This window comes from Mobula birostris, chromosome 8 (assembly GCF_030028105.1).
Source record: "Mobula birostris isolate sMobBir1 chromosome 8, sMobBir1.hap1, whole genome shotgun sequence".
In the NCBI taxonomy this organism is placed as follows: Eukaryota; Metazoa; Chordata; class Chondrichthyes; order Myliobatiformes; family Myliobatidae; genus Mobula; species Mobula birostris.
The window spans coordinates 125,130,461-125,146,906 of NC_092377.1; the positions used below are offsets into that span (position 1 = coordinate 125,130,461).

At 44.7% G+C, this 16,446-nt stretch overlaps 1 protein-coding gene and 2 pseudogenes across 1 annotated transcript in view; 1 reads left to right on the plus strand and 2 right to left on the minus strand.

Annotated features, from left to right (window-relative positions):
• Nucleotides 1-16,446, minus strand: part of LOC140202052 (myelin-associated glycoprotein-like) — a 565,622-nt gene that overhangs the window by 355,363 nt on the left and 193,813 nt on the right.
• The window catches only part of LOC140201967 (high affinity cGMP-specific 3',5'-cyclic phosphodiesterase 9A-like), a 173,118-nt pseudogene that overhangs the window by 80,403 nt on the left and 76,269 nt on the right, over nucleotides 1-16,446 (minus strand).
• LOC140201968 (myeloid cell surface antigen CD33-like) overlaps nucleotides 1-16,446 on the plus strand; it is a 50,022-nt pseudogene that overhangs the window by 31,339 nt on the left and 2,237 nt on the right.

Below are 16,446 nucleotides of genomic sequence, written 5' to 3' on the forward strand. Positions count from 1 at the left end.
GTACCTCTTCCTAGAGATGCTGCCTGGCCTGCTGCATTCACCGGCAACTTTTATGTGTGTTGCAAAGAAACGTGGATGGTAGTTTGACTCCCAGGTGCCAGGGTCTGGGATGTTTCTGATTGCATCCACGATATCTTGAAGTGAGAATGAGAACAGCCATAGGTTGTGATACATAATGGTGCCAATGATATAGGTAGGAAAAGGGAGGAGGCCCTGATAGCAGACAACAGGGAGGTAGGAAGGAAGTTGAGTAGCAGGACAACAAAGGTAGTAATCTGGACATTACTGCCTGTGCCACGTGACAGTGAGTGTAGGAATATAATGAAGTGGAGGATAAATGTGTGGCTGAGGGATTGGAACAGGGGGCAGAGATTCTGATTTCTGGATCATTGGGACCTCTCCTGGGGCAGGTGTGACCTGTACAAAAAGGATGAGTTGCACTTGAATCTGAGGGGAACCAAAATCCTGGTAGGGAGTTTTCCAAAGGCTATTGGGGAGAGTTTAAAAAAGAATTGCTGGGGGGTGGAAACCGAACTGAGGTGACGGAGGAAAGGGAGGCTGGTTCACAAATACAGAAAGCTTGGAGACGGTGCGAAAGGGGGATAGGGAGGTGATAGAGAAGGGTCACACTCACGAGGATGAGCTCAGAGCGTGGATCAACACTTGGAGCAATGAAGTTGTGGCCATTGCAGAGACTTGGGTGGTGCAGGGGCAGGAATGGCTACTTCAAGTGCCAGGCTTTAGATGTTTCAGAAAAGACAGAGAGGGAGGCAAAAGAGGTGGGGGTGTGGTACTGTTGATCAGAGATAGTGTCATGGTTGCAGAAAAGAGGAAGTCATGGAGGGGTTGTCTACGGAGTCTAGGAATAGGAAGGGGTCATTAACTCTACTGGGTGTTTTTTTTATAGACCACCCAATAGTAACAGGGACATCAAGGAGCAAATAGAGAGACAGATTCTGGAAATGAGTAATAATAACAGGGTTGTTGTGGTGAGACATTTCAATTTCCCAAATATTGATTGGCATCTCCCTGGAGTGAGGGGTTTAGATGGGGTGGAGTTTGTTAGGTGTGTTCAGGAAGGTTTCTTGACACAATATGTAGATAAGCCTACAAGAGGAGAGGCTGCACTTGATATAGTATGGGGAAATGAACCTGGTCAGGTGTCAGGTCTGTCAGTGGGAGAGCATTTTGGAGATAGTGATCACAATTCTATCTCCTTTACCGTAGCAATGGAGAGGGACAGGAACAGACAAGTTAGGGAAACGTTTAAGTGGAGTAAGGGGAAATATCAAGCTATCAGTCAGAAACTTGGAAGAATCAACTGGAAACACATGCTCTCAGAGAAATGTACGGAAGAAATGAGGCAAATCTTCAGGGGATATTTGCGTGGGGTTATGCGTAGATATATTCCAATGAGACAGAGAAAGAATGGTAGGATACAGGAACCGTGGGGTACAAAGGCTGTTGTAAATCTAGTCAAGAAGAAAAGAAGAGCTTACAAAAGGTTCAAAAAGTTAGGTAATGATAGAGATCTGGAAGATTATAAGGCTAGTAGGAAGGAGCTGGGAATGAAATTAGGAGAACCAGAAGGAGCAATGAGAAGGTGAGGATAGACAGGACGAAGGAAAACCCCAAGGCATTCTACAAGTATGTGAAGAGCAAGAGGATAAGATGTGAGAGAACAGGACCAATCAAGTGTGACAGTGGAAACGTATGAATAGAACCTGAGGAGATAGCAGAGGTATTTAATAAATACCTGGCTTCAGTATTCACTACGGAAAAGCATTTTGACGATTGTATGGATGACTTGCAGCTGTCTGTAAAGCTTGAGCATGTAGATGTTGAGGAAGAGGATGTGCTGGAGCATTTGGAAAGTATCAAGATGGATAAGTCACCCAGAGCAGACGGGATGTACCCCAGTCTACTGTGGAAAGTGAGCAGGGAGATTGCTGAGCCTCTGACAATTATCTTTGCATCATCAATGAGGATGAGAGTGGTTCCGGAGGATTGGAGGGTTGTGGATGTTGTTCCCTTATTCAAGAAAGAGAGTAGAGATAGTCCAGAAAATTATAGACCAGTGAGTCTTACTTCAGTGGTTAGTAAATTGATGGAGAAGATCCTGGAAGGCAGGATTTATGAATATTTGGAGAGGCATAATATAATTAGGAATAGTCAGCTTGGGTTTGTCAAAGGCAGGTTGTACCTTATGAGCCTGATTGAATTTTTTGAGGCTGTGACTAAACAATTGATGAGGGTAGACCTGTACATGTAGTGTATATGGGTTTTAGCAAGGCATTTGATCAGGCACCCCATGCAAGGCTTATTGAGAAAGTCAGGAGGCATGGGATCCAAGGGGACATTGCTTGCCCACAGAAGGCAAAGAGTGGTGTGCTTCTGCGGTCAGTTGTGGGACCCCTTTTTATAAATGACCTGGATGAGGAAGTGGAGGGATGGGTTTGTAAATTTGCTGATGACACAGAGGTTGGGGGTGTTGTGGATAGTGTGGAGGGCTGTCAGAGATGACAGCGGGACATTGGTAGGATGCAAAATTGGGCTGAGAAGTGGCAGATGGAGTTCAACCCAGATAAGTGTGAGTTGGTTCATTTTGGTAGGTCAAATGTGATAGCAGAATATAGCATGAATGACAAGATTCTTGGCAGTGTGGAGGATCAGAGGGATCTTGGGGTCCGAGTCCATAGGACACTCAAAGCTGCTACGCAGGTTGACTCTGTGGTTAAGAAGTCGTACAGTGCATTAGCTACCATCAGTTGTGGGATTGAGTTTCAGAGCCAAGAGGTAATTTTGCAGCTTTATAGGACCCTGGTCAGAAACCACTTGGAGTACGGTGATCAGTTCTGGTCGCCTCACTACAGGAAGGACGTGGAAGCCATAGAAAGGGCGCAGAGGTGACTTACAAGGATGTTACCTTGGATTGGGGAGCATGCCTCATGAGAATAGGTTGAGTGAACTCAGCCTTTTCTCCTTGGAGCGACAGAGGCTGAGAAGCGACCTGATAGAGGTGTACAAGATAATGAGAGGCATTGATCGTGTGGATCGTCAGAAGCTTTTGCCCAGGGCTGAAATGGCTAGCATGAGAGGCCATAGCTTTAAGATGCTTGGAAGTAGGTACAGAGGAGCTGTAAGGGGTACGTTTTTTTTTAATGCAGAGTGGTGACTGCGTGGAATGGGCTGCCGGCAGCAGCAGTGGAGGCAGAAATAAACGTTTTTTTTTAATATATAGACTACTGAATACATGGAGCTTAGAAAAATAGAGGGCTACATGTAAGTCTAGGCAGTTCTAAGGTAAGGACATTTCAGCAGAGCTTTGTGGGCCGAAGGGTCTGTATTTTGCTGTAGGATTTCTATGACTATGTTTTTTGAAACAAAAAAGCCCATTGTAATGCAAAGAGGTCATAGTGTCGCTGTACCGAGGTCGTGATTGTGTTTGTTCAAGAACAGAATGTTTGAAGGAAAGGAGCTGTTCCTGAACCTGGCGATTTGGACCTTCAGGATTCTGTAGCTCCTGCCCAATGGGAGCTGTGAGAACGTGGCACGGTCCAGATGGTGGGGATCTTTGACGATGTACATTGGCATCTTGAGGTAGCATCTATTGTAGAGAGTTCCAACGGTTCCTATTCTATATTTTGCGAAGTCCACTATTCTTGGCAGCTTCTTATGTTCTAGCAGATTCAAATCGCCACAGTGTGGCGTACTGTGACGTTACACATTGACTGGGCTGTAGTATGAGCAGGACATTGCTGTGGGTTTGTTGCACTGTTGAATGGGAAGGTTGTGAAAAAGCTGCTTTGTTAGTGTGGGAACAGTCAGTATGGACCCCTGTTGCAGTCTGTCTGTCACCAGCATCTTTGGTACTCGATTACAGGCACGTCGGCATCCTTGTACCTGTGAGAGTCCCACAGGGATCACTGAGATAATAGTGATCCACATTCTTTCCTAGATCCATAAGATCTGATGGATGGAAGCAGAAGAGACAGTGACACGTTGTAGAGAAAACAGGGAGTGATTCCCAACACACATAAAAATTGCTGGTGAACGCAGCAGGCCAGGCAGCATCTCTAGGAAGAGGTGCAGTCAACATTTCAGGCCGAGACCCTTCGTCAGGACTAACTGAAGGAAGAGTGAGTAAGGGATTTGAAAGTTGGAGGGGGAGGGGGAGGGGGAGATCCAAAATGATAGGAGAAGACAGGAGGGATGGAGCCAAGAGCTGGACAGGTGATAGGCAAAAGGGATACGAGAGGATCATGGGACAGGAGGTCCGGGAAGAAAGACAAGGGGGGAGGGTGGGGACCCAGAGGATGGGCAAGGGGTATATTCAGAGGGATAGAGGGAGAAAAGGAGAGTGAGAGAAAGAATGTGTGCATAAAAATAAGTAACAGATGGGGTACGAGGGGGAGGTGGGGCATTAGCGGAAGTTAGAGAAGTCGATGTTCATGCCATCAGGTTGGAGGCTACCCAGACGGAATATAAGGTGTTGTTCCTCCAACCTGAGTGTGGCTTCATCTTTACAGTAGAGGAGGCCGTGGATAGACATGTCAGAATGGGAATGGGATGTGGAATTAAAATGTATGGCCACTGAGAGATCCTGCTTTCTCTGGCGGACAGAGCGTAGGTTGATTCCCAATAGAGGACAGCAGACCAGTTTGGACACTACATTTCTTCCTGCTGTGTTAGACGACACCCCTTCGTTATTTTTTTTCCTGACGGTGCTCAACTAACATCATCGTTAGTGCTAAACTAACATCCTGAGGTGAATGAGCCAACAGAAAATGAACCTGCTTCCCAACCCCACGCCACCCAGACTAACAGTTCCCCTCCAATTGTGAGGAGGACTGGTGGGTTTCCTTGTGTCTCCCACACTCAGTACGCACTATGTCCACAGTGCAGGAGTGATACAGGGGGCAGGTATCAAGCCTGGTGTGTTCACAGGCCGTCAATTCCCAGACATTGTTCATTCTTTTCTCAGTCGCAGTGTCGAGTGAGTGGACAGCTAACACACCACGACATGTGAAGGCACAGAGTGGCTTGTGTGCCCGGATTCTGTGCCAGTACCGTTATCCATCATATCTACATGAGAGGTCGAGGACTGGTATCTGGTATGTCAGAAAAAAATTCAAAATCCAATCATATAGCCTTTCACTCCAGCAATCACAGAAAGGAGAAACGGAAGTTTCGTTATCGAACCCGTCTATCTGGAGACTTGAAAGATGGTGACTGTTCCCTGATTATAGACAACATCATCAAGGCAGATGAAGGGCTGTATCATTTCAGGATTGAATTTGACAGATGGAATCATTACAACTATCACCCTGTTACGTGGCTCCGTGTTTCTGGTAGGTGTTCTGTGCAGTCACTCAACAGCAGACATTCAGCATTCAGTGGGGAATAATGTAAACTTGTACTGGGTCCATATTCACATTGTCACAGCTCCTGATTTTCGGGAAACTTCCAATTCATTCCTAAAGCAGCCTCAGTACTTTCAGCTTTGCGACTGTTCCTATGTTATCAAAGCCAATCTATGTTCCCAATCATATTGAAGCACAACCGACATGGACATGAGAGGTTCTCAGAGTTATGTGCAGTTTCTTGCCAAATTAGGCCACTCTGCAGGTGGCAGTGTTTTGCTTCCCATCAGCTCTCCTCTCCTTCTCCAGGTCCATCCCGGCCATCCGCACAGCCCTCCTTCCAATCATCTTCTGTGTTATAATCCAGCATCCAAGCCATTCCCTGATCTCAGTACTAACATCAGGCAGGAGGTACAGAAGCCTTGCATCCCACACAACCCAGTTCAGGAACAGTTATTACCCTCCAAACACCAGTCTCCAGAACCGCTGTGGATTATCTCAAACACCACTACTCTGAACTGATTCTATGACTTCCAGACTCACTTTCAAAGACTCTTCACAACTTATACTCACAGTACTGTATTTTTTTGAATTTGGAATTTGTCCTTTTGTTGTCAGTCTTCGTCTGCTTGTGTAGCTTTTAGTAATTCTTAGTTTTGTTTTTTTTTCTGTAAATGCCTGCAAGAAAATTAATCACAAGGTCGTAGAGTATAGTAGTGGTATATGGTAACAACTTGTACATATACTTTGTTAATACATTTAATTTGAACTTTTTGAACTCATCCCCACCATAACCAAGTCCACTTGGCCCATATCTCACTGTCTGGGGAAGGACGGACCCCACTGGATGTATCAGTGACTGTGTGATATTGTGGCTGTCAGTGGAGGACTCTGTTTCCCATTTCCCCTCTCAATATCTCTCAGAACAGTAACGACCACCACACTGTTCAACTTTCCCTCACACTGTACCCTCATTGTTCAGGGATCATCCTGTAAACATCCTTTCTCTTGTCAGACTGGGATTTCTATCTGAACTGATGCATCTGGTGATATTGAATAAAGGACCCATTTCTCTGTGTTAGATTTCACAGATAAACCCACGATATTCGCTGCTGAACTTGTTGAAGGAAAGTCTGTGAACATAAGCTGCATCTTCAACACCACGTGTGATGGAACTTCAGCCACCTTAACCTGGGTCAGCCCCACTGATGTAGCACCATCAGTCTCAAGCAGCGTAACTCGGTGGCACGACACTCTGACATACACTTCTGTCCTGACCATGACCCCAGCGCTCAAACACCACGGGCAACGTCTCACCTGCAGAGTCAGATACCCATCTGTTTCATCGGAGCAGACCCTCACACTAACTGTGCAGTGTAAGTATGGGGATCAGTTATCATTCAGGTACAGCAATACTCCGCAGAGTACACAGAAATATTCTGCAAATTTCAGTTTAAGGCTTACTGAATTATTTATTTGTTGACAAATGTTGCCCTGAATATCCATGAGACCATAAGACATAGGAGCAGAACTAGGCCATTTGGTCCATCGAATCTGCTCTGCCATTCAGTCACAGCTAATCATTTTTTCCCCTCTTCAGCTCCACTCTCTGGTCCCTCCCCATAACCTTTGATGTCATGGCCAATCAAGATCCGATCAATCTCTGCCTAATGACCTGGTTTCCACAGCTGGTAACAAATTCCAGAAACTCACCAACCTCTGGCTAAAGAAATTCCTCTGCCTCTGTTTTAAATGTACTCCCCTCTATCCTGAGGACATGTCCTATTGTCCTAGACTCCCCCACCATGGGAAACATCCTTTCTACATCGACTCTGTCTAGGCCTTTCAACATTCAAAAGATTTCAATGAGATCCCCCCCTCATCCTTCTAAATTCCAGCAATCGCAGGCCCAGAGACATCAAACATTCCTTGTGTGATAAAACTTTCATTCCCAGAATCATTCTTGTGAACCTTGTCTGAAACATCTGCAAAGCCAGCACATTTTTGCTTCGATAAGGAGCCCAAAACTGTTCACAATACTCAAGGTGAAGCCTCACCAGTGTCGTATGAAGCCTCAGCGTCATGTCCCTGCACTTATATTTTAGACATCTTGAAATGAATGCTAACATTGCATTTGCCTTCCTCACCACTGACTCAACCTGCAAGGTAACCTCTAGAATGTTCTGCACAAGGACTCTCAAGTCCCTTTGCATCTCAGATTTTTTGAATTTCTCCCCGTTTACAAAAATAGTCTGCAGGGAAAGGCAAAAGGGAAATTATAGGCCAGTTAGCCTCACCTCAGTTGGAGGGAAAGAGTTGGAGTCCATTAGTAGGAATGAGGCTTCTAGGTACTTGGAGACTGATGATAAAATAAGTCAAAGTCAGCATGGTTTCTGTAAAGGGGAATCTTGCCTGACAAATCTGTTAGAGTTCTTCGAGGAAGAAACAAGCAGGGTGGTCAAAGTAGAGGCAATGTATGTAATTTACTTGGATTTTCAGAAGGTGCTGGATAAAGTGTTACACATGATGTTGTTTAACAAGATAAAATCCTGTGGCATTACACGAAAGATACTGGCACAGATAGCGGAATGGCTGACAGGCAGGGAGCAATGTAATGTTGGCGTTTGTTTCAAGGGGAATAGAATGTAAAAGCAAGGAGATAATGCTGAGCCTTTATGAAACAATAGTCAGGCTGAATGTTGAAAAGACTAGATAGGGTGGATGTGGAGACGATGCTTCCTATCCAGAACTAGAGGGCACAGTCTTAAAATTGAGGGATGACCCTTCAGAATAGAGGTAAGTGGGATTTTTTTAGCCAGAGATAAATCTGGGAATGCTTTGCCACAGTCTGTGGTAGGGGTTAATTCTGTGCGAAAAATTAAGGCTGTAGTTGATTGCTCCCTGACTGGTCAGGCATCAAAGGATATAGCAAGAAAGCAGGTGTAAGGAGTTGAGTAGGATCTGGGATCAGCCATGATGGAATGGTGGAGCAGACCCGATGGGCTGAATGGCCTAATTCCCCTCCTATGTCTTATGGTCCTATGCCACAGTCTAATGATTCTTGAAATATCATAACTAATGCCTCCACAATCTCTACTGCTACCTCTTTCAGAACCCTAAGATGCAGTTCATCTGGTCCTGCTGACTTATGTACCTTTAGGCCTTACAGCTTTGAGCACCTTCTCTCTTTTAATGGAAGCTGCACTCATTTCTTCCCTCACACCAGTCAACACCTGCCACACTGCTCGTGTCTTAGAACATAGAACAATACAGCATAGTACAGGTCCTTCGGCCCACAATGTTGTGCCGACCCTTAAACCCTGCCTCCCATATAACACCCCACCTTAAATTCCTCCATATACCTGTCTTGTAGTCTCTTAAATTTCACTAGTGTATCTGCCTCCACCACCGACTCAGGCAGTACATTCCACGCACCAACAGCCCTCTGAGTAAAAGACCTTTCTCTAATATCCCCCTTGAACTTCCCACCCCTTACCTTGAAGCCATGTCCTCTTGTATTGAGCAGTGGTGCCCTGGGAAAGAGGCGCTGGCTATCCACTCTATCTATTCCTCTTATTATCTTGTACACCTCTATCATGTCTCCTCTCATCCTCCTTCTCTACAGAGAGTAAAGCCCGAGTTCCCTTAATCTCTGATCATGAGGATACTCTAAACCAGGCAGCATCCTGGTAAATCTCCTCTGTACCCTTTCCAATGCTTCCACATCCTCCCTACTGTGAGGCAACCAGAGCTGTATGCAGAACTCCAAATGTGACCGAACCAGAGTTTTATAGAGCTGTATCATTACCCCACGACTCCTAAACTCTATCCCTCGACTTATGAAAGCTAACACGTAAGCTTTCTTAACTACCCTATCTACTTGTGAGGCAACTTTCAGGGATCTGTGGACATGTACCCCCAGATCCCTCTGCTCCTCCACACTACCAAGTATCCTGCCATTTACTTTGTACTCTGCCTTGGAGTTTGTCCTTCCAAAGTGTACCATCTCACTTCTCCGCGTTGAACTCCATCTGCCACTTCTCAGCCCACTTCTGCATCCTACCAATGTCTCTCTGCAATCTTCAACAATCCTCTACACTATCTACAACACCACCAACCTTTGTGTCGTCCTCAAACTTCCCATCGCATCCTTCTACCTGCACATCCAGGTTGTTAATAAAATTCACGAAAAGTAGAGATCGCAGAACCAATCCTTATGGGACACCACTACTCAACTCTCCAATGCGAACGTACTCCCTCCACCAGGTGTTACGTACCCCGTAACTGGGTTGCCAAACCAGCAGAAATGGACCACTTAGTTGGAGTCTGGTTTAACAGAAACTAATAAAGTTTTATTAAAGAAATAAGTAACACAGTACTCTGATCGTAAGGATATAAATGCAACAGGTTAGCAATGATAACACACACATGTACACAGAACTAGGATAATAGGAATCAATCAAGCTCTATCACAGTCTAGGGGTAAAATGATCAGTCAAGTAACGCAGAGTTCAGTTCAGCTTAGTACAGTTCGCAGTAATGAGAGAGAGAGAGAGAGAGAGAGAGAGGGAGAATATGCAAATCTGATTCAGCAGACCTTCAATGTTCTTCACAGTTGGCTTTCGGGCAGACCCTTTTTTATGTCTTCTGTGGTCACCGACTGTGATCTCTCCGTTCCAGATACGGCCTTTCTTCCGCAGTGAACCCAGCACCCAGGCAAGAGCGGACACACACACCAGGTTGCCACCGATCATACCCTTTTCACCCTGTGCGTCTATGGTCGGTTCCCTCGAACCAGACCTCCAACTCACACCAACTTGTGGGGGCACACTGCTCTTCCAGGGTCTCGTTATCTCATGATCTCGTGGTGGGTCATGCCTTAGCGAACCTGTTCTTTTTATCCCCCTGCTGGGGTATCGCCTGTCCATCAAACTTCAAACAGTTCAGGTTCAAAGCAACGGGTCTGTCAATATTCTTTAGTGTGTTTCTTTCTCGTTAATCTCCCTTCTCTCATTAGCATTTTGAATGTTTCTCCATTGTCTCTCTTATCTCTCTCATCAGCATCAATCTTCTGATAACTTGGTTTGTCGTCACACACCACACTCTGCTTTCTGCAGGCAAGCCAATTCTGAATCCACCTGACCAAACTTCCCTGGATTCCTTGCCTTCTGACTTTCTGAATAAGCCTACTGTGTGGTACCTTGTCAAATGCCTTACTAAAATCCATGTAGATCACATCCACTGCACTACCCTCATCTATATGCCTGGTCACCTCCTCAAATAACTTTTGCATCAGTCTTCTATAGTTGACTCTTTAAGTTGCTTTCTGTAGGTTTTTAAAAGCTTCCCAATCCTCTGTCTTCCCACTAATTTCTGCTTTGTTGCATGCCCTCTCTTCAGCTTTTAAGCTAACTTTGACTGCCCTTGCTGTCCACAGTTGTATTATTCTGCCATTTGAGTATTTCTTTGTTTTTGGAATACATCTATCCTACACCTTCCTCATTTTCCCCAGAAACGCAAGACATTGCTGTTCTGCTGTCATGCATGCCAGCATCTCCTTTCGATTTACTTTGGCAAACTGCGCTCTCATACCACTGTACTTCCCTTTGCTGAAAAACTGCTGACAGACTTTACATCCTCCCTATCAATTTTCAAGTTAAGCTCAATCCGGCAAAAATTGTGGTCACTCCATCTTAAGGGATCCTTTACCGTAAACTCCCTAATCGCCTCTGGTTCATTTGCGCAACACCCAATCCAGCATATCTGATCTCCTAGTAGGTTCAAGGAAAAAACTGCTTTACAAAGCCATTGTGTAGGCATTCAACACATTCACTCTCTTGAGATCTATTACGAACCTGATTTTCCCAATCTACCCGCAAGTTAAAATCTCCCGTGACTATTATAACTTTGTCCTTTTGATACATCTTTTCTATTTCCCATTGTAATCTGTAGTTCACATTTCAGCTACTGTTTGGAGGCCTGTATACAACTGCCATCAGGGTCCTTGCGGTTTCTTAACTCATCACACAAGCATTCACCATCTTCTGATCCTATGTCACATCTTTCTAAAGATTTGATGCCATACTTTACAAGCAGAGTCACACCATCCCCTCTGACCACCTTCAATGTGTAACCTTGATCATTCAGCTCCTGACTACAGACATCCTTCAGCAAAGATTTACTGATGGCCACACCATCATAGCTGAGAATCTGTAAAAGTGCAAACGGATCATCTTCCTTATTTCTTAGACTCCATGCATTGAGATATAACACTGAGTATTTGTTACCCTTTTTGACTCTGCAGCTCTAATCACTGATACTCACCCTGCTGGCTGCAATTTTGTCTTCTCATCTCCCTGCCATTCTTGACAGTATGACTACATGCTGTCTTTGATTTTTTGTGATCTGTCCTATCCTGATTCCCTTCTCTCTGGTTCCCATCCCCCTGACAAATTAGCTTAAACCCTCCCCAACAGCTATAACAGACCTGCCTGAAAGAATATTAGTCCCCCTCGGGTTCCTTTTCTGCAGGTCAATCCTCCCCCAGACCAACGATCCAAGAACCTGAAGCCCTGCCCCCTGCATCAACTTCTCAACCGCACATTTATCTGCTGAAACATCCTGTTTTTACCCTCACTGGCAGGAAGCACAGGTCTGATCCAGAAATTACTACCCTGGGAGGTCCACATTCTGAGCTTTTTGCATAGCTCTTTAAATTCTCTATTCAGGGCCTCTTTGCAGTTCCTTCCTATGTCATTTCTCCTCCAAAGTGTTGTGGATGCAAATTGAGATGTCCCTGACCCTGTCACCTGGGAGGCACCAAACCATCCATGTGGCCTGTTCACATCCACAGATTCTCCTGTCTGTTCCCCTGACTATTGATTCCCCAATCACTACCGCTCCTTTCTACTCCCTCTTTCCCTTCTGCACCATGGACCCATGCTCAGTGCCAGTAAACCTGGTCTCCATGGCATTCCTCTGGGAGGTCATTCCCCACAACAGTATCCAAAACGGTATACTAATTATTGGGAGGAATGGCCACAAGGATCCTCTGCACTAACTGTCACATGAAGTGCTGGAAACGAACCCAAATGCAAGACACAGACACTGAAGTACAAGGAACAGGACTTGACTAGAGTAAGGACATGACAGGATTCAGGCAAGGAGCAGGAACCAGAGCGCAGACTTGGGCTAGAGAAAGCGGGACCAGGACTAGGAACTATGGAAAAGGAGACAAGGCTTGGACTCCGAGCCCGAGACTGGACAAGGACCCAGAACCTAGGTCTTGCCTCGGGCTCGGAACCAGAACCAGGCAAGGACATGACATGGCTTCAGGACAGGGTGTGGCTGGGGTCTAGAGACCTGAGCTTGGAGACAAGACAATGCTCGGAAACTGAGCCCGAGTCTAGACAAGGACCCAGAATGGTTTTTAAACCATTCCTGTGTAGCTTTGTTTTATGCTTGGGGTCATTGTCTTGCTGGAAAACAAATTTTCTCCCCATTCCCAGTTCTCTAGCAGACTGCATCACAATTTCCTCCAAATTTCCCTGTATCTTGCTGCATTCATTTTACCCTCTCTAGCCGAGATTTCATGTGAGTTTCTTTTCAACAGTAGCTTCCTGTATCCCCCTCTCCCATAAAGCTGCAGGTGGTAAAGTAGCCGGGCAACAATTGTTACATGCGCATTCTCTCCACTGAAGATTGTAATTCCTGCGGAGTTATCATAGGTCTCTTGGTGGCCTCCCTCACTAGTCCTCTTCTTGCATGGTCACTCAGTGTTTGACGACTGCCTGTTCTCAGCACATTTACAGCTGTGCCATATTCTTTCCGTTTATTGATGATTGACTTAACTGTGCTCCAAGGGATGGTCAGTGACTTGGAAATGTTCTTGTATCCATCTCCTGACTTGTACTTTTCAATAACCTTGTCAGACAGTTGCTTGAAGTGTTCTTTTGTCTTCATGGTGTAGTTTTTGCCAGGACCCTGACTCACCCGCTGTTGGACTTTTCAGATACAGGTGTATTTTTACTACAATCAATGGAAACACTTTGACTATACACAGGACTCCAAAAACAAATTCCCACATGGCTAATTATGTGATTCTAAGACCAATTGGCTGCACCAGTGATGACTTGTGTGCCATGTTAAAGAGGGTTGAATGCATATGCAATCAGTTATGTTGTGTTTTGAATTTGTAATTAATATAGATCACTTTGTAGAGATCTTTTTTCACCTTGACACAAAAGTGTCTTTTTCTGTTGATTAGTGTCAAAAAAGCCAAATTAAATACACATTATTAGGTGTTGTGAAACAATAGAAGATGAATACTTTTTATAAGCACTATATATATGCTATAGAAATTCAATTAAATAAGTAATGCAAAAAGAGAGCAAAAAGGTGAAAATAGTGAGGCAGTGGCAGTGAGGATGAAGCTGTTCCTCACACATGAGTGTGTGTCTTCGGGATCTTGTACTTCCTCCTTGATGGTAGCAATGTGAAGAAGACACATCCTGAGTGGTGCAGGTCTATAACGATGCCTATAATGAGGCTTCGACTTTTGAAGATGACTCAGGTACTGAAGAGGCTAGTGCCCATGGTGGTGCTGAATTTGCAACTTTCTGCAGCTTTCTCAGATCCTGTGCAGTCGTCCGTCAATAAATGAGAAAGGTCACTTGTACGAGTGACTGTTCTGAAGCTGTCCTGTTGGTTGATGTTACGGGTGGGGTCTCTGCTGTTTGGATCACAGTGCTACTCACGATCAATGTCATTCTCAGTATGCTACTGGCTGGATTCTTCATCTCCAAGTGCATCCTGAAGTAAGTCCAGACGGACATTCAAGTTCAGTTTTAATGTCATTTCTATTGCATATATTTATACCACCAAATGAAACAACGTTCCCTGGACCAAGGTACACAACATAGTGCATATAACACAAATAGCACATAATGCAACATGGCCATGAATGAATTAACAAATCATAAGATATACTCCATAAGATTGACATCGATCATAAAGTGCATTTACAACACTTCATATGTGATGAGACCTGGGTGGTGGCAGGGAGTTCAGTATTGGGGATGAAGCTGTTTCCCATCCTAACAGTCCTTCTCATAATGCTGTGGTTCCTCCTGCCTGATGGTGGGGGTTGGAGACGGCAAAGATAGTCAAAGAGATTGTGAAACAGATGGGAGGTATCCTTGACAATCCTAAGGGTCCTGGTAAACATAGAAACCATAGAAACCATAGAAAACTACAGCACAGAAACAGGCCTTTTGGCCCTTCTTGGCTGTGCCGAATGATTTTCTGCCTAGTCCCACTGACCTGCACGTGGACTATATCCCTCCATACACCTCCCAACCATGTATCTGTCCAATTTATTCTTAAATGTTAAAAAAGAACCTGCATTTACCACCTCATCTGGCAGCTCATTACATACTCCCACCACTCTCTGTGTGAAGAAGGCCCCCCTAATGTTCCCTTTAAGCTTTTCCCCTCTCACCCTTAACCCATGTCCTCTGGTTTCTTTCTCCCCTTGCCTCAGTGGAAAAAGTCTGCTTGCATTCAATCTATCTATACCCATCATAATTTTATATACCTCTATCAAATCTCCCCTCATTCTTCTATGCTCCAGGGAATAAAGTCCTAACCTATTCAACCTTTCTGTGTAACTGGGTTTCTCAAGTCCCGGCAACATCCTTGTAAACCTTCTCTGCACTCTTTCAACATTATTTATATCCTTCCTGTAATTTGGTGACCAAAACTGAACACAATGCTCCAGATTCGGCCTCCCTAATGCCTTATACAACCTCATCATAACATTCCAGCTCTTATACTCAATACTTTGATTAGTAAAGACCAATGTACCAAAAGCTCTCTTTATGACCCTACCTACCTGTGATGCCACTTTTAGGGAATTTTGTATCTGTATTCCCAGATCTCTCTGTTCTGCTGCACTCCTCAATGCCTTACCATTAACCCTGTATGTTCTACCTTGGTTTGTCCTTCCAACACGCAATACCTCACACTTGTCTGTATTAAACTCCATCTGCCATTTTTCCAGCTGGTCCAAGTCCCTCTGCAGGCTCTGAAAACCTTCCTCACTGTCTACTACACTTCCAATCTTTGTATCATCAGCAAATTTGCTGATCCAATTTACCACATTATCATCCAGATCATTGATATAGATGACAAATAACAATGGACCCAGCACTGATCCCTGTGGCACACCACTAGTCACAGGCCTCCACTCAGAGAAGCAATCCTCTACTACCACTCTTTGGCTTCTTCCACTGAGCCAATGTCTAATCCAATTTACCACCTCTCCATGTATACCTAGCGATCTTGGATGGGTGGAAGAGATATTCCGATAATCATCTCAGCAGCCCTTGTAATCTTTTGTCGGGTCTTGTGGTCAGATGCGTTTCAATTGCCAGGTGAAATTGTGAGTGAGGAATGTTCAGCTTCTGATCAAACCCTACCCTCTGCTGTCTGCCTGTGGGTGACTGCTTCAACCGGGTCTGCATCTTTTTCTGTCCCTGTCTCCTCTACTGACTGGCAACCAACAAACATTCACGTTCATTGTTACATCCTACATACTGGTGCTATACAGTGCTTATAAACAGTATTCACCCCCCTTGGAAGTTATTGTTTTACAACATTGAATCACAGTAGTTTTAATTTGGCTCTTTTCCACACTGCTCAACAGAAAGACTCTTACGTGTCAAAGTGAAAACAGACCTTTACGAAGTGATCTAAATTAATTACAAATATTAAACACAAAATAACTGATTGAATAAGTATTCACCCCCTTCAAGTCAGTATTTAGTAGATGCACCTTTGGTGGCAATTAAAGCCTTGAGTCTGTGTGGAGAGGTTTCTTTCAGCTTTGCACATCTGGACAGTATAATTTTCCCCCATTCCTCTTCTTCAAAAAAACTGCTCAGATTGCATGGGGTTTGTGAGTGAACATTCCTTTTCTAGTCCAGCCACAAACTCTCAAGTGGATTGAGGTCTGGACTCTAACTTAGCCACTCCAGGGCATTACCTTTGCTGCTTTTAAACCATTCCTGATATTCAGTGACAT